Source organism: Crinia signifera, chromosome 6 (genome assembly GCF_055691185.1).
Source record: "Crinia signifera chromosome 6, ASM5569118v1, whole genome shotgun sequence".
Classification (NCBI taxonomy): domain Eukaryota; kingdom Metazoa; phylum Chordata; class Amphibia; order Anura; family Myobatrachidae; genus Crinia; species Crinia signifera.
In genome coordinates this window covers 120,256,906-120,283,865 of record NC_139222.1, presented here as the reverse complement: position 1 = coordinate 120,283,865, position 26,960 = coordinate 120,256,906, and the positions used below count along the sequence as shown (strand labels likewise).

The window sequence follows — 26,960 nt, the reverse complement described above, 5'->3', positions numbered from 1 at the left end:
GGTTCTGAAGTTGATCATCCATTTTTCTGGTCATCTACAGTATTTAGCTTCATGATCAGCCATCTTGCAATATGCCTCAAATCTCCAATATACTGCCAAGAACCTGCAATCTCTCATAACATCATGAAAAAGCAATGAAAGCAAATAATAAGTGAAATATCCATTTCAATCCTCTTGTGGAATTAATCTTTCATGACTTGCATTTTAGATATACATTACTTACTTTTACTTTGCAAGAAATAGGTACAGATAAATCTGTCAGCAAGTGAAAGCTCTTCCATTTTCTACACACAAAACCCTGAGTCCGGAATTTGTTGTTTTCCTACTGCAATATATTCTCACCTCTACAGAAAGCACTTATGAAGGATTCCATCAAGCAATAGAGCAAATACGTTATAACTTCAGTAGAACAAACAGACATAGAGTATAATTAAATAAACCTTAGTGGTCTCCTTACTACAGTATGCCACCCTCACACATAAATAATAATCTTTAACAAACACATGACGTGTTCTCATGATGAGGCCTCATTATTTTGAACACAGACAAGCATCCAGTGCCGATCTCAAATCCATGGATTTTAACCAGCATATTGTACCAGCATTGTAAGTGGTGAGATAATACTATATTTCAAGGTATCAGAGTGAAAGTGTGGGAGATAAGTTGCGCAAGAAAGAGCGCGAGAAGCAGAGAAAGAGAACAGAAGACAGAGTGGTAACAGGAGGAGAGGAGCAGAAATGAGTGTGTAGGCAAAGAATACAACAGGGCTAAGTGACTAACTACGTCAACTATAAAATAAAACCTTTTTGTTTACAGGCAAACCATCAACCGGCTTATTTAATAAACTGTCACTTGTACAAATTCAGTACATGACTATTTTGAAACAAAAGTCTTGGCAGTATTATTTTACTGGGGATGAATGTATTTGTCATCTTCATATGACCCTGAGCTCCAGAAGACATCACATTTTGTGTGATGGAGTGTTTAATAATTATCAGATTACTGGGTATACTGTGAATGCAGATTTCATTTCGTGCTGATTAATATCACATGCTCTAAAGGTTGAAATGTCATCTTATAATGGCTGTTTCACAATCGAACTCACAAATACTACATTTAGCATTTGTGAATTTAGGAAGAGAAACTACATATTTAAGGTAAAAATTGTACATTTGATTATTTATACTCTGTCTGTTGGCCATACTGTAGCTGTTCAATAATAAGACAGGCTATTTTCACTTACTAAATGAGTGTCTAAGGGTGGTATTCAATGAGGCTGATTTGCCATGTTTTTATGGCGATTTTGTGCTGTAAGGCGAATTTTTGACTAAAACGGTGAATCACCCTATTCAATGACCAGATGGCGAATACATTTCAAGGTTTTTTTCGCCATGATTCACCGACTAGCAATCGCTATCTTTTTATGGTGAAGTGGAATGTGAACTTTTAAAATAAAGTGTTTTGTTTTTTACATTTGGTGTAAAAAAATCAGGAATTTTATTCTGAGGAGGGGCATGCTATTTTTATTCATGTGCTGTAAGCTCATTAGATATTCATATATTCACTTCACCCGATCATTACATATGCATGATCGGGTGTAGTGAATATACCCGGTCCCCTGCTGGCACCCCGGGGGGCAGCCTGTGCTGCATGGCACCCGGGGAGCCCACCTCCCCCCCACAAACGTTCTGGGCAGGCAGGGAGACTTCTATCTCACTGCCTGCCACCGTCCTCAGGCTCCCTGCGGCGTCCGCCGCAGGAGCTCAAATTCACCGGTCAGGGGCAGCGAGCCCCTGACTCGTTGAATACCGGAGCCGGCGAGGCTCTGAAACGCAGCGAGCAGTTGCGAATGCGCAGCGAATCCTAAACAGGATTCGCTGCACGTCGCCAGTATTCACATTGAATACTGCCCTAAATCTAATACCAATGCTTACCCGTTTAAACTAGAGTTTTGGTTTTGGATCTATATTGGGCAAAACTGCCCTCGCCTATTTTGGTATTGGTTTTGGATCTGTATTTTCTACAAACATTGTTTGGTTCTACGGTATTGTTAACCTCAAAAACATTAACTTCCAGTCCTTTACACTAAATTTTGACCACACCACAATATTCTTCACCAATATTAGCTAATGGCTAACTGGCTAAACTAAGCAAAAAAGGAGTGGCACAAACACATAGGGTGAAATTTAATAGGATGAGAGATTCAGAAAGTGATAGATTTGGGAAGAAATCTCCAGTTTTTTTTTAAAGTGGCAATCATTTACACTGCAACATCAAATTGGTTTTGTAGTGATAATGATTGCTGCTTTAAAAAAACTGGAGGTTTCTTACCAAATCTCTCACTTTCTGATTCTCTTATCATATTAAATTTCACCTATAGTGTTTCAAAATGTGTTGCAAATTAGTAACACAAAAACTGTCCCCAAATATACAGCCCATTATGCAAACAAAAGTTGTGCAAGATTTGTCCTTGAGTCCTATCTTTTATGAAAGACATGCACAGTTTAACATACCAAGGACTTTAGCCACAGGGACTTCCTTTTTTGTGGCTGAAGTGCTCAGTTTGTTAGGCTTCATAAACCAATTTTATTTGAGGATAAACTCCATTCACTAATGAGGAGGTTGATGATGAGGATATTAAGTTAATTACATGGTATTATAATTTTGTAAAATAAATTTCATGAACTCGACACAAATTATGTAATATGAAGGAGGTGCTTAAAAGATTAATGTCTCTACGTTTACTTTGGCCTTATAAATGGAGCAGATGCCTTCACAAACATTGTCAGGTTTTGGTTAAATATAATCCCACAACCAAGAGATTACTTTTTTGGTCTTATGCTCAGGAATCAAAAAATGGCTTTCTTTTTTATCATCCACAAGAACTACTGCTACTGGTGGCCACACAAACAACATTATCAGCATCCTCAGTTGTGTCAAATAGAACACAAATAACCCTCCACAATAGCATCCATAATTTCTATTTTGTCATCATCATCATCATCATCATCATCATCATCATCATCTGCACAGTTGCAAAAATGAGGGAAGGAAGCAAAGAAGGTTTTTCTAGGAGTACAGTTTGAGAAATGTAAGATTCACACATAGCTAATGTGGACAGTTCTAGACTCTCCTTGTGTATTTGTGAACATAGTTTATTATTTTTTTTAACAGTGTGATAGATTTTAATTTTAAGTGCACTTTCCTAAATTTTCCGCACTCTAAACCACCTTTACTAAATGTTATAGTACTATCGAGAATGGCAGCAGCCATGACAGTAGTACTTGGTTGCTGCTCCTGCTCTGCAATTGATTGATTGTGATCCAATATAATTATGTAAAGCAATGGAGTACAGCATCTACAGCACACAAAAGTTGGACAAAAAAAGTTTTTTTGATTTTTCTTATCGGTTATTGCTAAGGACAACCCACACTGCGGGTAGGCAAATCGCTTATCTGAACTGGGGTACAAATAGAATCTATGGGGGTGAAAGACAAGGTAGTAAGCAATGGGTAAGCAAGAGATTAAAGGTTGGAGAAGGGGGGTTGGGAAGAAAAACTAGATTTAGTAAGAAATCAGTAGCACATCTAGAATACAATCATCCCTTAATGGAAAAAATAAGTAAAATTAAATGCTTGCTGGCTAATGCAAGAAGCTTGGCAGGAAAATTTTTGGAACTAGGGATGATTAAGATATAACTGGTATAACAGAAACATGGTGCAACGATTCACACAATTGGGCTTTAAACATTTTCCCTTTCTTTTCTGAAAAGGGTATATCCCTCATATACCCTTTTCAGAAAAGAAAGGGGAAATAGAATGGGTGGAGGTGTGTGCCTTTATGTAAGAACTAATTTAAAACCATGTGAAAAGGAGATGAGCTCGGGGATAGATGAAGATGATACTGAGGCCGTGTGGGCAGAGATAACTGAAAATAACAAAAAATCGAATGATATTTTAATAGTGGTATGTAACAGACCACCGAATATTAATGAAAGGGATGAGTCCAAAAAATTGTCAAATCAAGGGCAGGTATTATTATGGGGGGTTTTAACTTTCCAACTAAACAAATGAGACGTGTAAATCAGCAAAAAGCAGTGAGTTCCTAAACTTACTCAAGGATTTAGTTTATCACACAATAGGTTGAAACAACAACTCATAACGGGGCGTTATTGGATTTAGTATTAACAAACAATGTAGATTTAGTTTCAAATACCAAAGTAATAGAACATCTAGGAATCAGAGACCACAATATAGTCTCACTGGAAATCAACTTCTGTAAGCTACCACATACAGTACTGTCTAAAATATGAAACTTTAGGAGAGCTAACTTCGATTTATTCAGGGACTTTTTAAAAGAAATTAAGTGGGAAGTGTTATTTGAGGGGAAGAATGTGTAATGTGTGAAACATTGAAAAATGTGCTTGAATCATTAACTATTAAATATATCCCAAACGGCAATAAGGGCAAATTCAGTAAGAACAGCAATTAACAATAAGACAAGAGCATTTCAATTTAACAAGGATAACGTGAATGAGGAGGTGTTCAGTAAGTACAAAGAATTAAACAAAATTTGTAATGGGCTAATCAAAGTAGCTAAAAGGGAAAATGAAGCGCGCATAGCCACTGAGAGCAAAACCAATCCCAAGAAGTTTTTCAAATACATCAATAGTAAATGAATAATAAAAAAGAACATAGCCCCATTAACCAATATCAACGGTAATAGGTTCAAAGAGGATAAGGGAAAAGCAGAACTGTTAAATTAGTTTTTCTCATCAGTGTTTACTAGGGAAGAGCAGACAGTGGAACATAAAGGTACCACAAATGGGATGAGCAAGCTAGATCTTAACATAGCTTTCACGACTGATGAGATAAAATTACGGCTCAGCGAAATCAAAACAAACAAATCCACAGGCCCAGATTTAAATCCTCCTAGAGTACTAATGGAATAATGGGAGGAATTAGCAACCCCTCTGTATTACGTTTTTGAGAACTCACTTTCATCTGATAATAGCAGAGGTAGTACCAATATTCAAAAAAGGAAAAAGGGATGACCCAGCTAATGACAAACATGTGAGCTTAACATCAATAGTGGGTAAATTATTTGAAGGATTTTTAAGGGATGGTATCCAAAAATATTTAGAGCTTCACAGTTTAATCAGTATTAATCAACATGGGTTTTTGAAGAATCGATCATGCCAAACAAATTTACTAGGCTTTTATGAAGATGTCAGCAACAACCTTGATAATGGAAATGCTGTAGACGTGGTCTTCCTAGATTTCGCTTAGGCTTTTGATACAGTGCCACATAAGAGGATGATAAATAAAATGGATGATCTGGGACTAGGGGTAAGAATTTGTAGATGGGTAAGGAACTGGCTGCGTAATAGAGAACAGAGCATGGTTGTAAATGGCGCAGTATCAAATATGATACCATTACTAAGTGGAGTGCCATAGGGGTCAATGCTAGGGCCCTTTTATTTAACATATTTATTGATGATATTGGGGTGGGTATACTCATTAGTGTTTCCATCTTTGCTGATGACACAAAACTGAGCAGAGTAATTAGATCAACCAAGGATGTCTCCACTCTTCACAGCAATCTTAATAAATTAGATGAATGGGCAAAAAAGTGGAAAATGAGATTCAATGTGGATAAATGCAAGGTCATGCATCTTGGGAGACATAACCAATGTGCTAGTTATAACCTAAGCGGGGAGGCACTGGATAATTCAGAACTTGAAAAGGACCCAGGAGTCCAAATTGATAACAAACTGGGGTGTAGTGCTTAATATCATAAAGCAACAAATAAGGCCAACAGGATACTAGCATATATAAAAATGGGCATGGACACTAGGGACTCAAATGTAATTATGCCACTGTACAAAGCATTCGTCAAAGCGCATCTAGAATATAGAATACAATTCTGGGCCCCACCCATAAAAAAGGACATCATAGAACTGGAAAAAGTCCAAAGAAGAGCACCAAAGCTAACAAAGGGAATGGAGAAGTTAAGCTATGAAGAGAGATTAAACAAACTTGAATTGTTTATGCTAGAGAAGAGACGTTTAAGGGGAGACTTGCTTATCATGTACAAATATATCAGAGGCCAATATAAGGAACTGTCAGATGCCCTTTTTTCTGTTTGGAAGGACTCTAGGACATGTGGGCATTAGTTTAAATAAGAGGAAAGAAGAATTTGTTCTCTTAGAAGAAAACATTTTTTACAGTAAGAGCAGTCAAACTATGGAACTCTGTTCCTGGTGATGTGGTATCGACAGACACAATAAATACGTTTAAAATAAGGTTGGACAAACATCTATTGGTTAAAAACATCCAGGGGTACAAACGATAATCATAATCTGTCTCTTTAAATATATCAGAATACATTATGTATAACAAGGGATGAAGCTTATAGATCATACTCGCTAACCAAGGTTGAACTACTACAGTAGATGCAGTGGCGGAACTCCCGGAGGCAATGGAGTCAAATGCCGCCAGGTGCCAGCCTCAAAGGGGGCACTGGCTCCATTGCCTCCTAATGTTCCGCTGTTCCCCTCTACCCTTATTGTATGGAGTGGCCACGAAGCGGCACAGCGCAGCGCCCCCTCCCCTGCTTCCAGTCCTCCCTGTCACCTGGAGTCGGGCGGAAGCAGCCCACAGCCAGCGCAGGACCGAGTGAGCGAGCCTATCACTGAAGCAGCAGTGAGCCAGGACCTGGGAGTCGGGTAAGAGACGCTGCAGTGGCAGCCTGTAACCTCACAGGGAGAGACATATTTTATATAGCGTCTCTCATCTGCCGGGTCACTGCTGCCCCCTCCCCCCCGCCTTCACCAGGCATCCACAGAGGCTCTCCCCTTCTGCCATGTCCCCGCTGGCTCCCCCCTTGCCGGGCATCCACATTTTGTGCGCCCGACTTTCCCCTGCTCATGTCTGGTCCCCGCTGGCTCTCCCCCCCCTCACCGGGCGTCTACATGTACTACGCCCGGCTCTCCCCTGCTACCTCCGGCTGTCCCCCTGATCCTGCTGCACTGGATCCTCTCGCAGGGCGTCCGCTGGCAAGGTGAATGCTCCAAGCCCCATACATATATGTATAAGAATATGTGTTGGTAGATGGGGGGGGCACCAGCATTCATCTTGCCTCCGGGCCCCTGGGATGAACTTACGCCACTGAGTAGATGGACATAAGTCTTTATTCAGCCTTAATTACTACTATATGTAACTATGTATGACACACAAAGGTTGTAAAAAAATATATATTTTCTTTACTTCTAACAGTGTATTTTAAAATAAGCGCACATGCAAGGTTATTAGACAGCTCATGCAGTGACAGTTACTGGAGGGGATTCCCGACAATCCCTCTCCCAGTAAATTGTGCAATATGTAGCCTATAGATTACAATGGATAATGCCATTGTTTAATAAATATGCTGCAAAAACATAACTGTAATACCTGAGTGACTGGATATACTCATAGCTCACACCCTGGCAGAGGCTGTGCATGGAAGGTTATAAGACTTTACAGGGTACATTTTCAGCTGAAGACAGTTAAAAATGGGTCAGTGGGAGGTGTTAGGGTAGGGGGTTGAAGGACAAAGGGAAGCTGAGGGGGAGGATATGAAGAACATATGAAGTGGGAGGTGAGTAGGGTACAGGGATGGTCCCAGAGAAAGGGATGGCCCACAGTAACTAGCCACACCCTGTAGGCCTGGGGTAGTCAACGGTACTCTTTACCTAGAACGGCGCCCACGATTGAAATCGCGGGCATCGCGGGTAAAATCGCGGTAATCGCGGGCATCGCGGGTAAATCGCGGGTAAATCGCGGGTACATCAAAATCGGGTACCCGCGATTACCGCGATTTTCCCATAGAGAACAATGTTAAAAAGCCTGATTGACCGCGATTTTAGCGTTAAATGCCTCAATGCCCGCGATTTTCCCATAGGAATCAATGTTAAATGGGCTACAGAGCCCAAATAGCCCCAATTAACCCTTAAATGTCCCCCCAATTTTTGTACGCCACCCCACGATCCACGCCAACCCGAAGCGTGGCGAGCGCAGCGAGCCCGCGAGGGGCGGCGGTACGCGTCCTACGACCTTTTCATGCCCTACTATCCACGTCGGCGTGGAGTTGAGAATAGAATAGTGTGGCGAGCGCAGCGAGCCACCGAGCCCGAAGCGTGGCGAGCGCAGCGAGCCCCGCGAGGGGACGCGGATACCTTCACAGGTAGACGCGTCCCCTCGCGGGCTTCACAGGTGTCCGGGTCGCCACGGACACCTGTGAAGCCCGCGAGGGGACGCGCTTACCTGTGAAGGTATCCGCGTCCCCTCGCGGGGCTCGCTGCGCTCGCCACGCTTCGGGCTCGGTGGCTCGCTGCGCTCGCCACACTATTCTATTCTCAACTCCACGCCGACGTGGATAGTAGGGCATGAAAAGGTCGTAGGACGCGTACCGCCGCCCCTCGCGGGCTCGCTGCGCTCGCCACGCTTCGGGTTGGCGTGGATCGTGGGGTGGCGTACAAAAATTGGGGGGACATTTAAGGGTTAATGGGCTCTGTGGCCCATTTAACATTGATTTCTATGGCCAAATCGGGTGGATTGAGGCATTTAACACTAAAATCGGGTCCATCGCGGCTTTTAACATTGCTTCCTATGGGAAATCGGGAGCATCGCGTCGCGGGCATCGCGGGTACGTTTATGGCCGGCCGCGACGCGACCGACGCGATTTTTCAGGTTTAACATGGTTTTCAATGGGAAAATCGCGGGCATCGCGTCGGTCGCGTCGCGGGCAGGCATAAATGTACCCGCGATGCCCGCGACGGGCGCCGTTCTAGGTAAAGAGTACCGTCAACTCCAGTCCTCGAGAGCTACTAACAGTTAATGTTTTCCAGATCTCCTCACAGCAGGGCCGGTTTAAAGCAGGGGCAAAAGGGGTCAGTACCCCTGGGCCCACCTCTAGCTAGGGGCCCCCTGTGGTTGGCATGTATTTTTATTTTAAAAAAGTGCTGCAGCTTCACCTATCTGCCAATATGACAATGATTAATGGTGCTGAGCATGGGGTGCCAAGGCACACTGACTGCACAAGTGTGAAGTGCATTACTGGGAGTTGACTAAGTCCCATGACACTTTGCACAAGAGGGCAGAGGCTGAGAGGTTTATGCTGAGCTCTTATTGGTGGAGCTCATTACAGGCTTCTCAGGCCAGCAGCAGCAGCCTAGTCATAGGAGAGACAGCACTGGGACTGTTAGGTCTCCTTCAGTCCTACAGAGTAAGCAGTTACCCATTGACTGAGTTTATACTGCCTTTACTCTGTGTTTTAGCAGTGTAATATTCTCCCATGCAGTTTGCGGCCAGTAATGACAAGTGCAAGGGGGCCCCCCTGTCTAAAGTGCCCTGGGCCTCCCGAAGGCTTTATCTGGCACTGCCTCAAGAATCACAAGTGAAGTAATTAGCTCCACCCCTGGATCCTTTAAAATGTGTCAGTGAGTAATGAATGCACCTGTGCTGCAGCTAAGTTGTCTGGAAAATGTGAACTGTTGGTAGCTCTCAAGGAATGGAGTTGGCTACCACTACTGTAGGCACTGGAGCTGAGTGCAGGGGGTTGGAGGGCCCTGGAGGCAGGTGTAAAAGGGCTGTGGGGAGAGATGAGGTGGAGCAGCCAGAAAAGGGATTATTTTCATCCTGACACTGCCCATTTTATCTGCAGACGGCGGCTGTATTGGGTCCCACAGCCCAGGACTTTTTTTTCTTTTTTTGGGGGGGGTTGTGGGGGGGGGGGGGGGCGTGTGATCAACTACCTTGCCCACTATTCCAGCAGCTATGTAAAAGAGTAAGGTAACAGCTCATAAAACAATCTGCAAGAATAGCACTTTTTAACCACTTGCCTTGCACTGCCATTGGTGCCAGGTGTACGTTACGTGGCTTTGTCACATCAGATTTCACACTGCCTGCTGTCTCCTCCATGGTGTGGAAGGGGAGATCTGTCCTGCACAAGAGCAGGACAGATTTCCTCTGGCTCCCCGGATCCCCATGGTGTGATACAGTGGTCTCTGACTGCTGACATCACTTTGGAATCATGCCCCAGAATGCCATACAACTGTCATTTTGGAGCACATGATGTGGAAATGGTCGGTGGTCTGCCAGCATCGTACTTACCTATTCTTCTGAAAGGTGAGGTGTATGGCTATAAGTGTGTGTGTGTGTGTGTGTGTGTGTGTGGGGGGATTCCCAAGGGTGGACCAATAATAATTGGGAGGTGGGGTAGGGTTAATATAAGTAAAAGATGCTGGGGATGCAAATGGGTGAACATTTTTATAAAATACAGGGTGGAGGGGGTTTAAAAAATATTACTTATATTGGGCCAAAGGTAGTAAGCCTTAACAAATGATAAAGTGGAGAGTGTTAACGAATGATAAAGGGCCAGCCAATCATTTTTCAAACACAGCCTATAAAATAGCAGTTAAGAGCTGATTGGCTGGTACTTTATCACTTTCCACTTTATCACGTGTTAAGGCTTAAAACATTTAGCCCATTGTGAGCGATATCCATATAGCCTTGAGAAAGTCAAGTCAGTTTCATAACATTTTGATCCCTCATCTATTAATAATATAGCTCTCTGAGTAATGGGAAGACCTGGGTTAACAAGGGGTGGCTCTAGAGATTAAGGATGTGATAGAAATTGTGAAAGCAGCAGATGTTCAAACGATTAAGAGGAATAATGTGAGTTTGTGGCGGGCAGCTGCAGAGAGGGCCTCCCAAGCGTACGGCTCATGGATATGAAACCCCACTAACATATCATATCTCTCTATTATTAGTGATATTTATAGAAGCAAAGTAATTAGCCCCTTTTCTATCTGACGGCTTATGGTAAAAGTTCCTTACTGCATTAACACAGGTAATCAGGGAACTAGGGATACTCAGGTCAAAACAGTGGAGATCCCAAAGAAACTGCAAAATCGACAGGATTTACATTTACTGTGTAGAATTTCCTCTGGACATAAATCTGACAATTTGCTAAGCATGTTGGGAGTTGTAGTTCAAGAGCAGATGATCACAGCTTTATTACAGGTTATGTGAAAGCTACAGTAGAATATATTGCATTTTGCAGGTCACATCGCTGATATTCTATGTACTATGCTGAGCATTAATAGTATATAACCTGTTGGTGTAATTAAATTCTCTGCAGGATTTGCTGACTGTGTAACCCATACCACCCAACTGTCCTGCTAAACGCAGAAACGTCCCAGTTTTTTGGGACATTCCCGCGTCCCTCCCGCGGCCGGCAGAGTCCCGCTTTGGGGGGGGGCAGTTAGGAGTCCCCCCCCAATCTGACAGAATAGACGCTGTACGCATATGCACAGCATCTATTCGCGGCCGAAAATGGAGGCACGGCTTATTTGCATAAGCTGCACCCTCATTTGCATATGCCACGCCCCCTATCGGTCGCTCCTGTCCCTATTCTGAAATTGACAAAGTTGGGAGGTATGGTAACCTGCTATAGTAACAGTAATTATAAGACATAGTTACTGAAATGTTATGAAAATGGGGGGGGGGGGGGGGTTCTTTCAGCTCCCAGGATGGGACTTATTCTTTCTTTATTATCCATGTGGACTACGATTGGGAATGGTACTGTATAAATAAGATAATAAATAGTATCTTATGTATCCCATGTGAAATACAACTCCCATTTTAGAAAATTTCCTCCATTATGTTTAATTATATTTTATCCCTGACATAAAGACAAGCTCCTCGTATATAGAAAACAATGAATATCAGTGGAACAGATATACGCTGGACAGGATGAAGCCAGGAGTTCCGTGATGAAAAGTCACATTATGAATCACAGCATCTTGTATAACACACATTTGTGGTGCTGGCATACAGGCAGAACTAGAACATAAATACTATGTAACGTCAGCATACCACAGAAGCATCACCAAGCTGCTAAAGAGGTGACTATGGACGTATTATCAAGAAGAAAAAGAAAACTTAGCGATACGAAGTATAAAAATTAGGAAAAAAATGTTTTATTGTGTTAAACCTGCTGTTGCTAAAGAAAGAAACAAAGAAAGAAGAAATACATTTGCAGTTATTATATAAGGAGTAAGATGGAATAAGATGGAACGAGTTTGTGTCCCAGATCAAAGTTTGCTTCAAATAACAGTATACAAGCAAACCTGTTAAAAGAGATAATGCAATTTCTCCCTTTTAGAAACGTAAAAGTCCAAGTTAACTTGAGTAATAATGGAAATAATCAAAGGTTAATTAAGCAATCTTTCATAAAATAGAAGTGATTACACTTGGGGGAAATTTACTAAAAAGTGAAAACTATTTTGCCCATTCTTTCTATCATTTTTTAGGGCACACTAGAGTAATGACAACTAGAAGCTCTAGTCCACTTACCTCTTCAAGTCTTTAGGGCAACAAAAATCAGAAAATGCATCTCAAAAGGCTCTAAATGGGTAAACAAATGCACAGTGATGGCTCCAGAAAAGGAGATTTTTCTGAAGATCATTTCTCTATCAATCCCTTGAATACTGTGTATTCCTTTCACTGTGTGTTTAGTAATCTAGGTGTCAAACAAGTGCAACACAAATGCTATTTCCTTATCAGCTAATCATTTATTTTAAGCAAATATCAATTTAAGAATACAATTTTTTTAATTAACATTTTATAATTTAAGTAATTAAATAAAAATACAACCTACCTGATACAAGTAAGTAATATAGTACTAGTCTATTGCAAATAAAATTAATCTGTAAGGCTGTTTAGCTGAAGTTAGCTAATGAGCTAGCTACATAAACTGACTGAGTGATTCTCATGACAAAGAGTTGTTTTACAGCCACAGTAGTAAGTAAATCTAGGGCCAGAGAGGATGGGTAATACAGTTTTGTTAATTAAAGAATCCAAAAAATCAATCACTCAAAATGTGGTGTCCTGATGAAAATGATACAGCATTTTCATATAGTCTATTTTAGTCATGACAACATAAACGACTATTTACGGTAGTCAACATTTTCGTTATTAAAAAATTCCTATTTTCGTTATTATTCAAATTTAATCACAGAAAACACTTTATCGACGAATAGTCTACACTTTCGTTGCCTAAATGAACACTGCTGTGCTGCATCCCCTCCTCTGGAGCCTCCCCTGCTTATGCACCACCTTTATGCTGGTAAAGAACGATAACGTCATAGGCAGAACAAAGAGAGGATAAGGGGAGGAGCTTCACCCCCAGTGTTTGGCATGAAGTTTGGGAATTGAGATATTTGAGTTCATACAGATTGAGTTGTTCCATCAGCCGGACAGTGCCATACGCTAGAATGGCAATGGGAAGCAGAAGCATTTGAGACATCCCAGTCCTGGGAAATGGCAAGTATGGCTCCATCTTTTGTTTAAATCCAATTGTTTTCTTTATGCCAAAAGCAAGCTCAAAACAAAAGGAATTATTGAAAGCCCACTAGATGTAAAATTCATCTGTAAAATTGTTTTGGAACATTAACATTAAGAAAATTTAAGTGTTTGATTTCAAATGTGCTTTTCATCTATCCAATTATAATATACACTGAAACACATTATAGACTATTCTATTATAGTATATGGAAAATAAAAATGTGCTTATTTTCTCAGTCAAAAAATCTAGTGTTTACTCTGTGCATAACAATCATTCTGAGGTGTAGAATGGGCAGTAACCCCACAATCACCGACAGGTGGCTATCCCTAATCCTTATCAGCAGTAGAGATGTGCAGACTCGGATTCCAGAGATCCGAGCCCCCACGAACGTCATCATTCCGAGCCCGGTTCCGAGCAGTGCTCTGAGATTCCCGCCTGACTCGGGTCCGTCCCCATGGTCAGAACGTCATCTCCCGGCTCCGGATTTCGCAAGGCTTTAAATAGCGGCTGCTGCGCCCGCCATCTTCACTCCAGTCTAGTAGTGGGTTGGGACAGGGTGTGTTGGTGCTGCTGCTGGGGCTTAAACTTGAGCTTGACCTTGAACGCAATATTTTTTATTCGCTGGGGCTGTCTCTCAGTGCTGCTGTGTAGTCTAACTGTGTACTTGTAGTACTACTGTCTCCTCTGTGCGGTCTACCTCTGGTGTACTATGCTGTAATTATTTTATTCGCTGGGGCTGTCACCCTCAGTGCTGCTGTGTACTCTGTTCTCCTCTCTGCTTAGGGTGGGCTCTCCCTAGCAAGGAGGACAGTCTAACTGTGTACTTGTAGTACTACTGTCTCCTCTGTGCTGGGGCCTACCTCTGGTGCTGTGCTGTAATATATATTATATGAAAAATTAATTATATTATATATAGTCCACTGGTGCTGCCTGCACTGAATCTGCCAGTATTATTTAGTTACTCAATCCACTGTTGCCACTGGCAGTGCTACTGCCTACCTAGTGTACCTACCTAGTACATACTAGGCTGCTATATATAATTTAAATAAAAATTAATATTTGGGCTGCGTGGGACTGTAAAAAATAATTCCATGCTGCTGGTGCACTGACGTGTGCCACTGAGTGCCACTGCCAAGCAGTACCTAATAATAAAATTAATTATTATAAATTCTGCTGGTGCACATACTAGTATTGCTGATGTATCTACCTGTCTTGTGCCTAGTACTGCCTTATCTACCTGTCTGGTGCCTAGTACTACCTTATCTACCTGTCTGGTGCCTAGTACTGCCGTATCTACCTGTCTGGTGCCTAGTACTGCCGTATCTACCACTGCAGTGCCACTCTTACATGAGCCACGTGTTTGTGCCGCACACTTGTGTGGCTTAGCATAGTTATCCAGCTACCTCAGTGCAACCTTTTGCCATGAAAACAATATTGTGAGGAGTGATGTGTTCAGATAAACTGGAAATGAGTGGAAATGAATGTTATTGAGGTTAATATAGCGTAGGAGCAAAAAAAACATCCAAATTCTGCGATTTTAGCAGTTTTTATGCTTTTTTAACAAAAAAATCAGAAACCAAAACCTCAAAAATCCAAACACTTTTTTTCAATCGCTGAACCTGTGTGTTTTCAGGGCAAAATGTGTCTTTTATTGGTGATTTAACCCTTTCAGGTCCAACATGAAGTCAGGCTCAACAGCCCTAGTGCTAGTAGCAGATCCAGAGGTGAGCCACTTTAAAATAAGAACTTTAACATAGTTCAAGATTCAATGTGGACCATTTTTTAATTAAAAAAAAGACAACTAATTTAAACATTTACACCAGACTGTATAAATTTCCCCCAAAAAATTGGACTGTAAAGGGTTAATTGGTTTCCCAGTTTAAAAAACAGTGGCAAAACACTTTTTATTGGGGGTAAGTGGATATTCCATATTATTAAATACACTGTTTGTTGTTAGTGGAGTATTTGTTAGGGGAGTGTTGCTAGAGAATCAAGTTGTTCTAGAAAAAATAATCTTCTGGATTAGATAAAAGTAAACAAGATACAAGGACTGCAATTTCGATTCTGTCAAGCACATCGAATTGCAGGCAAAATGTTCAAACTACAGTTTTTTCCCACAGCTGCTTGGAATTCCCTATTCAATTACCGACTGAAAAAAGAGTTGCGGTAATCTTTGAGAATTACCTAACATTTCTTTCTTGCAGGCCCAGAATGGGTATGAAATTGTTAACATCTCTATTTCAAGGTAAACATGTTGGGGACCTCTTCAGAGCCCCTTAACACCCTCCTAATGTGTAATTAGGCAGCTGGATGTTTTTGGTTAACCTAATCGGTCCAAATATTACATTACTGGAGTGAATTTAAATCTCTGAATTGAACCCAAATGAAATATAACTGCTTTTCTTTTTTTTACATTTTAAAAATTTTAAGTTTCCACATAATTACACCAAAATTCTCTTTTTTTTCAGATTTTTCTTTTTTCATTTACAGTAACTTGCCATTTTCTTTTTTTCTTTTTAAATGACTAAATCAGCAATTTTTTCTTAAGGGTAATAATACCAATTATTACCATATCCAGTTTAGTTTTACATTTTGAGGAATGCAAGCTGTTCCCCAATTTTTTTTCAATTTCCAACAGGGTTGTGCCTGGCATACTTTTTCACCCAATTTTGGGAAACTTAAATATAATTTAAAAAAAAAAAAGAAATTACATGAAATCGAAGAACTCTCCTGGAAATGTATGCAAAACATTATATATGATCTGAAGATTGCATAAATATTGTATATAATAATAGACCGTGATAAAGTCTTAGGTCTAATAAACTGAATGTCAACCACTGCGCAGTTCAAAGTCACACAACAGTAATTACTGCACTGTGGAGAATCCTGCTGATCAATGCAGCTCTGTATAGCCCAGATATACTTGAGGGCTATGCTTACCTCTAAAACACCTCAGTGCAGTGGGAATGCTGTGATAAGGCAAATCGCCAGCTTGTTCAAAGCAATGCAGGAAAACTCAGTGCGAACTATGATAATTAATGTTGTAACAGAGCCGTGATTCAGGAGTAAGTCACTGTAACTAAAAGATGATATCACAGCTCCGGATTACCACCAATAAGTCCTCGATGGTCAGATACAGTAAGTCATTGAACCCCTGCCAAGGTTGCAGCCAGTCGTGTAGATAAAGGGGTTGGTGATTGTGTGGCAAACTTAAGCAGCAATCCCAGGAGATGGAAAGTCTGTATCCCTTTATGCAGGGGTTCCCAATCTTTTTCGTATCACGGCACCCTAGAGTTTCAGATTTTTTTCACGGCACCCCTAGGCCAAAAAGAAATTAATTAGATTGGGTTCATATGCGATTCTTAGGGTGAGTTATGTGGTAAATGGCAGGATTTGCTTCTGTTTGTACACATTTTATGATTGGCAGCCACCAGCACAGGTTTTGCTCATAAATAACTAACCATTAATAATTTTAGCTAGTCCTGGTCCACCAACCCAGGGCACCCCTGCATGTGTCCCGAGGCACCCCAGGGAGCCACGGCTCACAGTTTCGGAACCTCTGCCTTAATGCATTTCACAGCAAACTGAGGCTAAGCTGCAGTTTGCAGTGATATACTGTATTTAAACAATGTATGTTGTATGTTTAAGCAACATGAATGAGAGGTGTAAAACTTACAGTATGTGTCATTTATCCTTTCATAGAACTACAAAATAGCATTCAAGTGCATATCTATGTGTGATTATAGTGTGGGTCAGGCTGTCCCTGTGTGCAAGGGAATCTGTATAATACACAGGGTTGCCTACTTTTAAACTCTCCTCTCTGGGAGAAGCCCAGAGAGGAGACTGTCAGCAGCACTTTGGGGGACTAAATGACATGATTTGGGGGGGGGGGGGGGGGGGGAGGAGGGGTATGGGACCCGGTACCCAGGAGGGGTTCCTCCCATCCATTCCAGGACAGTAGGCAACCCTGGTTTAATTAATATAGTGAGATCCATGTTTGTGTAAATGATTTAGATCCTGCTTTTCTGTATATTTATTTATTATTAAAATTTTGCACCTACTTTTGTTGGAATGAAGGTATATGGCCAATCTTAAGGTAATACAGGGGACAGCACTGTTATTTTCTGGTTACATTTCATCTCCGATAATTTCCACAGTCCCCATACTGTAGTACAGTGGTGTCAAACTCATGGCCCTCCAGCTGTTGTGGAGCTACATGTCCCAGCATGCCCTTCCACCATTTTAGCAGGCCCTGGTCTGATACCCCCCTTCCCCATTTGTCCCTCTCAGGCAGCAGCAGCAGCACACACCTACAGCAAGTGCTGTGCTGACAGCAGGCTCAGCATGAGCATTTCACTGACAGCGTGAGAGCTCATGCTGAGCCTGCTTATAGCACAGCACATGCTGTAGGTGTGTGCTGCTGCAGCTGAGAAGGGGACAATAACACCCCTCTTGACTTTAGGGTGTTTTTTCACCCCCTCTAAACATTAGGCGATTAGGCCACGTCCCCAAAATTTTACCGGGGCCCGGCATACCTCTCGGCTGCCCTGCCTGCACCGGGCTCTCCATGATTTGTATAGATTTTTTTAATTACCTCCAGATTTCAGGGTAGGTCCTGTGTGAATAACATCTCAATCACTGGTGTATTTGCAGCAGACTGCGCGTGCATGTCATGTCCAAGGTCACTGTGCGGCTGCAAAACTATTGTAGTCGAAGAGCAGCAGGTGAAAAGTCCCTAACCTAAAAGCTGGCTCTGCTGAGGGAGTAGATTTCTGGAAGCAATACTTATGTGCAGAAAGGATGAACAATGCCTCTGTTATTTATGGTAGGTAGAACCTGATGCGAGTTCTATTTTGTAGTTATGATGAATAAATAAATCCCAATAAGAGAAATAACAATCTGCTGTGAGAAATATAAAGTAAAACAATCTATATATTTCATGATAATATGAAAGTTCAATAAAATTATCTTTAGTCATTTCAAATTGGGGCTTTGCTCCCCCAACAATGAGTATTTAACACCCTATTGTAGTAGAAGGGTTTAGGGTGACGCATACAAGGTTGCAGCCTTGTATGATTCACCATGGCTCTCCAGAAAAGGGGGGAGATTCTCTAACCTTTAACGCGGCGGCAAGCCGTCTTTAACGGCGCTTTTGTCTCTTCTCCATATGCTCTGTCACACGCCTGTGGAAGTGCGCTCCCTGCGCTTCCGCATTCTCTGGGTTTTCTCTCTGCACGCGCCTCCCCATAGATTAACATTGGGCGGGCGCATGCAGCTTATTCTATATGCCCCGCTGCGGTAATCTACACACTGCATTTATTCACCTCCTCGGGCTAGCGGTGATGTATAAATGTTAGCTGATTTAAATAAAAGCAGCATCCAGAACGCTTAATAATAACTTAGGAGCAGCATACCTCCCATCACTGCCACAGCCCAGGAGCTAGGAGCGTGAAATGCACGCACATACAAGATGTCACCTTGGGACAGGCAGCGCCCGGATGCAGCAGCCAGTGCACATGTCTGCTCATCTCGGGGCGGGCGCATGCGCGGTAGAGAAAAAGCACTAAAAATGTATTGCGGCATAATGTCATTACTGCAAAATGAATGCGGAAATCAAAAGAATAGAAAATATGGAGAAAAGAAGAGGATAACCGCCGCGAAATGACTGTTACAGCATCTCCCCCAAGGCTAGTTGAAGAAGGCTCCATCTGTAATTCTAATTGGAATCATGAGCAGGGGCAACCTTTTTTCTGTACGTCTTATAATAGTGCCTATTTAATCCACTTATTGAACTTTTTTATTCATTTTGTGGCATATATGTATTATATATCTTTCTCAGTAAATATGGAGATTTTTATTATTAAGCAATCCTCTTGTCCATTAGTAAGGAGCAAGCACATACGAGTGTGGTATGACTGCCCGACAATCGGGATCCCGACAGTCAGTATACCGACATCAGAATCCCAACTGCCGGTGTTTCGACAGGGGGGCGAGTGCACGGGCTCTATTCTCCAAACCGTAATGCAATGATTTTTGGGTAATCTTGTTGCTAATAAATTATTGTGAATTTTTTTTTTTAATTCTCATTCACCCATGGTTTTTTTAAGCATCATATGCAAATAATAAAAAAAAAACATAGGAGTTTATTAAAAATATTCCAGAAGTGCCAAATACTATGTTGAGTGTTGAGTTGGCATATATTGGCATTTCATCATTGGGACAGTAAAACAGTAAGAAACAAGTCACGCTGGCAATATTTCAGCTGCAATTTCCCACAGTAGAACATTTTTTTCCTGAGTTATTGTGGAAAACAGATTTCCCTGGCAGCGATTTTCTACTGCCCCAACCACTACTGAAAATTGCTACAGTAAATATCAAGCATTTCAGTGGGGATTTGGGGATTTATCGTTCATAGAAAAATCACTGATACAAATTGCAATTTAACAGCATGAACAGGCTTTGTGTGTCAGAACACTTTTTGATACAATTTATTTCTATAAACTTGGAGTTTATTCTTTGTCAGCAGCTATTGACAGTGGATAACTGTAGGAAAATTGCTGTTGTTACTCCATCCAATAAAAAGGATCGGAAAAGGTATTTGCATTATTATTTCATAAAAGACAATTGCAACTGCTGGGTTGCTTGGGCAATGCACAACCAAATAGGCAGTCACATAATTACACTGCAGCTGGTTGCTGAGAAGGCTGTATGACCCAGCGGAGGCAATCAGATGCTTCTTATTGACTTCCTGCTTATTACAGTGCTGGAGATAGCTGCAGTTGTTTAAATATATTATGTAACCCTGCTTGGATTCCAACACTGTCTGTTGGATACTGATCTTCATAAAATGATCTGTCCAGACCTCAGCAAGCCGGTTGTACCAGGTCTGCATCCTAGTCATACTTAAATACGTTTACAAGATGATATCCAGGAGAACCAGGGAGGGGAGTTCCAGGTAAGAGGTGTAGGGGGTTTGACATGAAGAATTCCATGATTTTGGCCCTGTTCACTCCAATGTGATTCATTGCATTTTAGGTATATAAGTGAAAGGAGAAAAACAAAAGGTGATTTTTTTGACCAATTTGGTTGAAAGACATTTCCATTGAACCCAGTGTCCTGGACGAAAGATGTTGATAAAAGATATTGTCAACAAACAAACGATGAATGATGATGCGCATACCCGCCAGTTGTTCATCAAGATTGTTCATCAACTGTGCATGCAGCTCAATTTGAATATCTTTTAAAAAGAGCCTATAAACTGTAGCTAGATCTTTCTTCTTTCGTCTGTCGTCAATATCTTTCATCAACATCTTTAGTCCAGGACACTGGGTTCAATGGAAATGTCTTTCAACCAAATTGGTCAAAAAAATTGTGTGTATGCACCCTGAAAACAGAGGAGGAAATTTTCTAAGAATACGAATACAATATTTCGTATTCGTATTCTTAATACGAATGAATACGACTGCATAGGGCTGTTTTAGCTGTATGCAAATTCGTGTTCCGGAGGGTAATTTACAAAGCAGTCAAATACAACTGCTTTGTAACCCTCTGATGGCGTATCCATTCGTATTAGCGTGCAGGCTGCAATGTGTAAAAAAAAAATGGCGTGGGGTCCCCCCCACAGCCGTAACCAGCACCGGGCTGAAAAGAAAAGAGCCGGGGCTGGTAATAAAAAATCAGGAAACCTAGCAAATAGGGGTTCCCCGATTTTTTTAAACCAGCCCCAGGCAGGGCCGGGGCTGGTTCCCAAAATACGGGGGACACAATGACTAGGGGTCCCCCGTATTTTAAGAGCCAGCCCCAGGCCATTCGGGAGCCGAAAAAGTCAGCTATTAATTGGCCGCTAGGCAGCCAATAGAATCATTCGGAGGAGAGGCGCTGAGGATGAAACATCCTCAGTCCGTCGCAGGTACCGGCCTGAATAGTTCGGTGTTTGCTATTTTAAGAAGACCAGGACTACATCAGAATGAAGAGGACAGATCTTCGCCAGAGGACCTTGGTGAGTTGGATTTCCTTCCACAGGTACCCCTATGGATTTCTTCCGATCCTGGAACACCGGACTCTAGAGCCCTGGAGACCTGGACCCCGGACCAGCCGCGGACCCAGGAACCAAGGCCCCAGACCCTGAAATCTGCAGCCCTGGACCCAGGATACAAGGCCCCGGACCCAGGACCATGGAGCCCCTGACCCCGGGACCTACCTACGGGCTCAAGATAGGTAAGTATCAGTATGTGTGGGCTTTGGATGTAGTAAAGTTTTATTTTTCATGTGTCAGTGTGTGTTTATTTGACTATTTTTAATACTGTGGAACTACAAGTGCCAGCGGGCCCTTTAATGCCCCGCATGCTGGGACTTATGGTTCTACAAGTCCCAGCTTGCGGGGGAGGCTTTCTGGGACTCAGAGTTCTACAGTATTAAACAATAGTTTTTATTTTATATTTTACACAAGTTCACAGCCCGGTGACCACAGCCCAGGGTCACCGGGGACAGCACCAGGCTTCAACCTGGTCAGGTAAGTCCTGGAGGGGGGACACCCCTTTACTGGGGGGGGGGGTCCCCACTCCCCCAGGGCCCCTGGCCAGGCTGACTGGTCAGTAGGGTTAATTTTTGGCAGTGGGACCTTATATAATAAGTGTCCCCCGGCTGTGACATTACCCTGCTTAGCCGGTAGGAGATTGTCGATGGCCTGGAAGCCGGAGAGAACTGATGATGGTCTGGGAGCCGGTAGATAATAGGAGAGGGCCAGGGAGCCAGTAGATACTAGGAGATGGCCGGGGAGCTGGTAGATACTTGGAGACGGCCTGGGAGCTGGTAGATACTTGGAGATGGCCTGGGAGCCGGAAGATACTTGGAGACGGCCTGGAAGCTGGTAATACCTTGCAGGCGGCTTGGGAGCCGATAGAATTGTCAACGGCTGGAGATGTTTACAGCCAGGACAGGGATGGCAAAGTCTCTGGTGCTCAACTCAGGATGTCAACAATCAGGACCATGATGGATATAGTAACTGAAGGCTGTAGCAATGAGTAGTCAACACATCAGTTGACGGTACTGTCGACAGTCAGGACTGGAGGTGGTAATAGTCTCTGAAGGCTGAAACAACGAGTAGACAACTCAGGGATAGACAGTACTGTCAATGGTCAGGACTAGAGTTGTTAATAGTCTCTGATGCAAAGTAACGGGTTGGCCTGGGAGCCAATATGGAGTTCTAGCCTGGGAGCTAGCAAAGGACAGCTAGCCAGTGCCAAAGGTGACCTCTGCTGGGATTAAGCAGGAGAACTAAAAGATGGTGGATGAACCAGGTAACAGCAGCAGCAGCAGCAGCAGCAGCAGGACAATGAAGGTGGAATCGCTGGGAGCACTGTATAGACTGGAGCCTGGGGGGGGTCTTCAATCTTCGGGTCACGGCAGACCCAGTCCCGTTCTCGGTCAGCTCGACCTAGAACATGCAGGCGGGATTCAATGTCCCGCCTGCAGCGGGACGAGAAGGGGGCGTGGCCGCGAGTTGCGGCCGGGAAGTGACGAGATGCAGCCGGCAGCTCGTCACTTCCCGGCTGTTCTCGGCAGAACGAGCCCGACAGCTAGAGATGTCGGGCTCGTTCTGCCAGGAAACCCTGTTCAATGCTGTCGGGGAAGACAGCATTGAATAGGGCCCGTCGAGCATCTCCCCCACGGGAGATGCTCGACGGCGATTGAATATCCCCCTGGGGCAAGCACACAGGGAGTAGATTGAACAAGTTGTTCAAGGCAGGGCCAGAACCCTGACTTATATCCCCCCCTTCCTGTCTTTGATTGGCTGTAAGCCGCAGCAGCAATCAGAACCAGGAAGTACCTGAAATTACCTGGATTCTGACACAGGTAACAGGGTCAGAGTCCACGGCAGCAGACAGCGCGATTGGCCCATACTGTCAGCTGACCACAGGTGTCATGGCGGAGCCCATGCAGCATGGGCCTGCCAAGGAACCGGCAAGGGACCTCGCTTAGAGGCCCAGGGGGCGCAATGGACACAGGGGACATCAAGCCATGAGCTGCAGCCTAAAGTGACACAAGCAATAGGCCTGTGACACAGCGTGAAGGTAAGGGGTGTGGGCTCAAACGGGACCGTGCACCATGATTTGTGACACCTAGCTCACCACGGATGATGGCAATCATACATTACCAGGGATGAGCATTTTCTCCCTGAAGGAGAAGGTCAGGTAGGAAACCCTGATCTACCTCTTATGTCATTTTGTAAATGAAGTGTTAAAGGAAAGAGAATTGTGTGGCTAGCCCAGGCCCTAGTGTGTCAGTTCAGCTTCTGTTTGAAGCTTGAAGTGCAGACTGCAGCCAGGGCTTTTGTATTTTACACTAACTAGAGTAGTTGCCACCATTGTGTACAGAGTCTAATCTGGATTTATGCCCAGAAAATGTACAATGGTGAATATTTGTAGACTATACTAAAATCTACTTATCACGTGTAGGGTCATGGAACACAGAGGGGCACTGTAGCACGATATTGCTAGAGCCTTTAATTAATTGGGTTGGCAGTATTGTGAAACATTTTAATTGTGCCTCTTAATGTAGTGCTTTCAATAAAGCTATTGTAGAAGCATCCTGTGGCTGAGCTGGGCATGGTATTCACTATGTCATATTCCTTTGCTGTCCATTAGGCTACTTTCACATGCATGACTTTCAGGCTTACTTAATTAAGTGTCTGCTCTGTAAATCTGGTACAAAAAAAAGCCTAGAGACTTGTAAGGCAACTTAAAGCTTAAAGTCCATGCTATAATGAATGAGATGCGTTCCGTGATTCCATGTAATGAATGGTTTCACACTATATTGCACAGGAAACTACTGACTACTTTTAGAGTTTTATAAATAAGTAGAAAGAAATGAGCAGTGGCAGTGCTGGGTTTCACTGAATGAAATATAAAACATACACATATATCTTATACATATACATACATACCTACCAACTTTTTTGACAGAAGAAGAGGGACTCCTGCGCGTGCCTGAAATTAGGGGATGTGGCTTAGCTGCAAGGGGGTGTGGCCTGTAACCGTGTCATTCCTGTGAGGCCAAGCCCAGTTTTCACCTCTAAGGGGGCCTGACCAGCGGCTTTGTAAGCTGCTGGCCAGCCCCCAGCCCCTCTAATACGAGAATAGATGTTGTGCACATACACACAGCATCTATTCACCAGGTGACAGGGGGGGGACTCCCAACTGCCCCCCCCCCCCACCACGGGCAGTGCCAGATTAAGCCTTCGGGGGGGGCCCGGGGCACTTTAGACAGGGGCGTCCCCGTGCACTTGTCATTACTGGCCGCAAACTGCATGGGGGAATATTACACTGTCAAAACACAGAGTAAAGTCAATGGGTAACTTCAGGGGATATATATATATATATATATATATACATACATATATACACACACACACACACACACACACACAGACACACACCACATGAAAAGCCTGTGTTTGTCCCTCTGCACCTTACTCTGTAGGAGACCTCACAGTCCCAGTGCTGCCTCTGATTAAAACCCCTCCCAAGACTAGGCTGCTGCTGCTGTTATCCATGGGCCTGAGAAGCATGTAATGAGCTCCACCAATCAGAGCTCAGCACAAACTTCTCAGCGTCTGCCCTCTGGTGCAAAGTGTCATGGGGCTTAGTCAACTCCCAGTAATGCACTGCACACTTGGCTCCCAATGCTCAGCACCATTAATCATTGTCACATTGGCAGATAGGTGAAGCTGCAGCACTACCCCACTCCCATGCACAAAACCTTTAGCTGAAAAATACATGCCAACCACAGGGGGCCCCTAGCGAGAGGGGGGCCCAGGGGCACTGACCCCTTGTGCCCCCATTATAATCCGGCCCTGACCACGGGACAATGCCGGCGCCAGGCAGGACGAGGGAATGTCCCAAAAAAGGGATGTTCCAATGGAAAGAGGGACAGTTTGAGGGTATGTGCATACCTCCCAACATGAACCCCTCCAGGAGGGACACAATGCTCTGTTCCTGGACTTCCCTGGTAATGTATGATTGCCATCACCTGTGGTGAAACACCTTTCTGATCCATTAACCTGTTCAACACAGGTGCTGGCAATCATACATTATCAGGGAAGTCCAGGAACAGAGCATTGTGTCTCTCCTGGAGGGGGTCATGTTGGGAGGTATGCATATTATTTAATAAATTGAAAAGGTATGAGCTTGAATTGGCAAATAAACATTCCTGCTCTTAGTAGTATTTAAAATGTAATCTTTACTAAACTAAGGTGGCATACACACGGGGCAATTTAAGCCCCATTTCTATGCGATCTGACTAGATCCCGATAGCTCACAATCACAGCTTGCTGTTTTTTTCAGCGAGGTGGAAACGGCGAGTGAACAAAGCCTTAACTAAACGGTCTAACAGAACCTAGTTACAAAGTGCCAGATGTATCAAGCTTCACAAAGTGATAAAGTGATGAGTGATAAACAGCCAGCCAATCAGTTCCTACCTGTCATTTTTCAAATCCAGCCTGTAACATGGCAGGTAGAAGCTGATTGGCTGGTTGTTTATCACTCTCTACTTGATCACTTTTTGAAGCTTGATACATCTGGCCTATAGTTACATAGCAGTTAAGGCTGAATAAAGACTTGACTTAACCTTATATAACTGAAATCTGATTTAATTATATATAAATGTTAATGTTATTTGTACCCCTGGATGCTTTTTCCCAACAGATGATTGTCCAACCTTATTTTAAAAACGGGTCCCGCTCATTCAATATGCAGGGGCGGGGACCCGCTCATTAAATATTCACAGCACGAGCTGGTTCCGCTCATTCCATATGCAGGGGACGGGGACCCGCTCATTAAATATTCACTGCGCTGGGTCTCGCTCATTAGATATGCACAGAGTGGGACCAGCTTGTGCTCACTGCTGGCTGGGTCCTAAATACCAGTTCAGACCCATTCAGACTGCAAAAAAAATGGGTCTGAAATGGGTAGGATCCTGCTTTTTTAAAGTTTCCAAATACTGTTTTTTGGAAATGGTAAATTCACTGTGGACCTTTCAAACCACAGATATTACCTTTTTGAATTTGTAAAAAAAACCAGAAAATACTGGTTAATATGTGCAGTCTGAAAGGGGCACTAGTCTAAGGAACAGTCAGTGGACAGTCAGTCAGCTGTGCATGGTTAGATAAACCATGCACCACTGACAATTGTCAAACACATATTGATACACTTTTCTCTTGAAGATAAGTAGATATATATTTTCTTGACTGTAGTAGCTTTATTATCTTAAGAGGCTACACATGGGGAGATGAGCATTGTGAGGGATGCCAGATCGCTCAGTACGCTCAGAACACAGCGATGTGCCGCTAAGAGAACTGTCGGGCCTGTGTGCTCCACGATTATGGATTAATCACCGGGACGATAACGACGTGTGGGGTCGAACATCAGTATCGCTGTGCCCTTACACACAGAGCGATGTTGGGGCTTTTTTAAGCGATCTAGTGATCGCTTTAAATCCCTGGTGATTGTTACTTGTGTGGGCCCCATTAGGCTTTTCTTTAATTGGATCATTCCCACAATCCCACTTGTTTC

At 43.1% G+C, this 26,960-nt stretch overlaps 1 protein-coding gene across 2 annotated transcripts in view; it reads right to left on the bottom strand.

Moving 5' to 3' along the window:
- Positions 1-26,960, bottom strand: part of CRHR1 (corticotropin releasing hormone receptor 1) — a 180,449-nt gene that overhangs the window by 86,036 nt on the left and 67,453 nt on the right. The gene's annotated exons all lie outside the window — the stretch shown is intronic.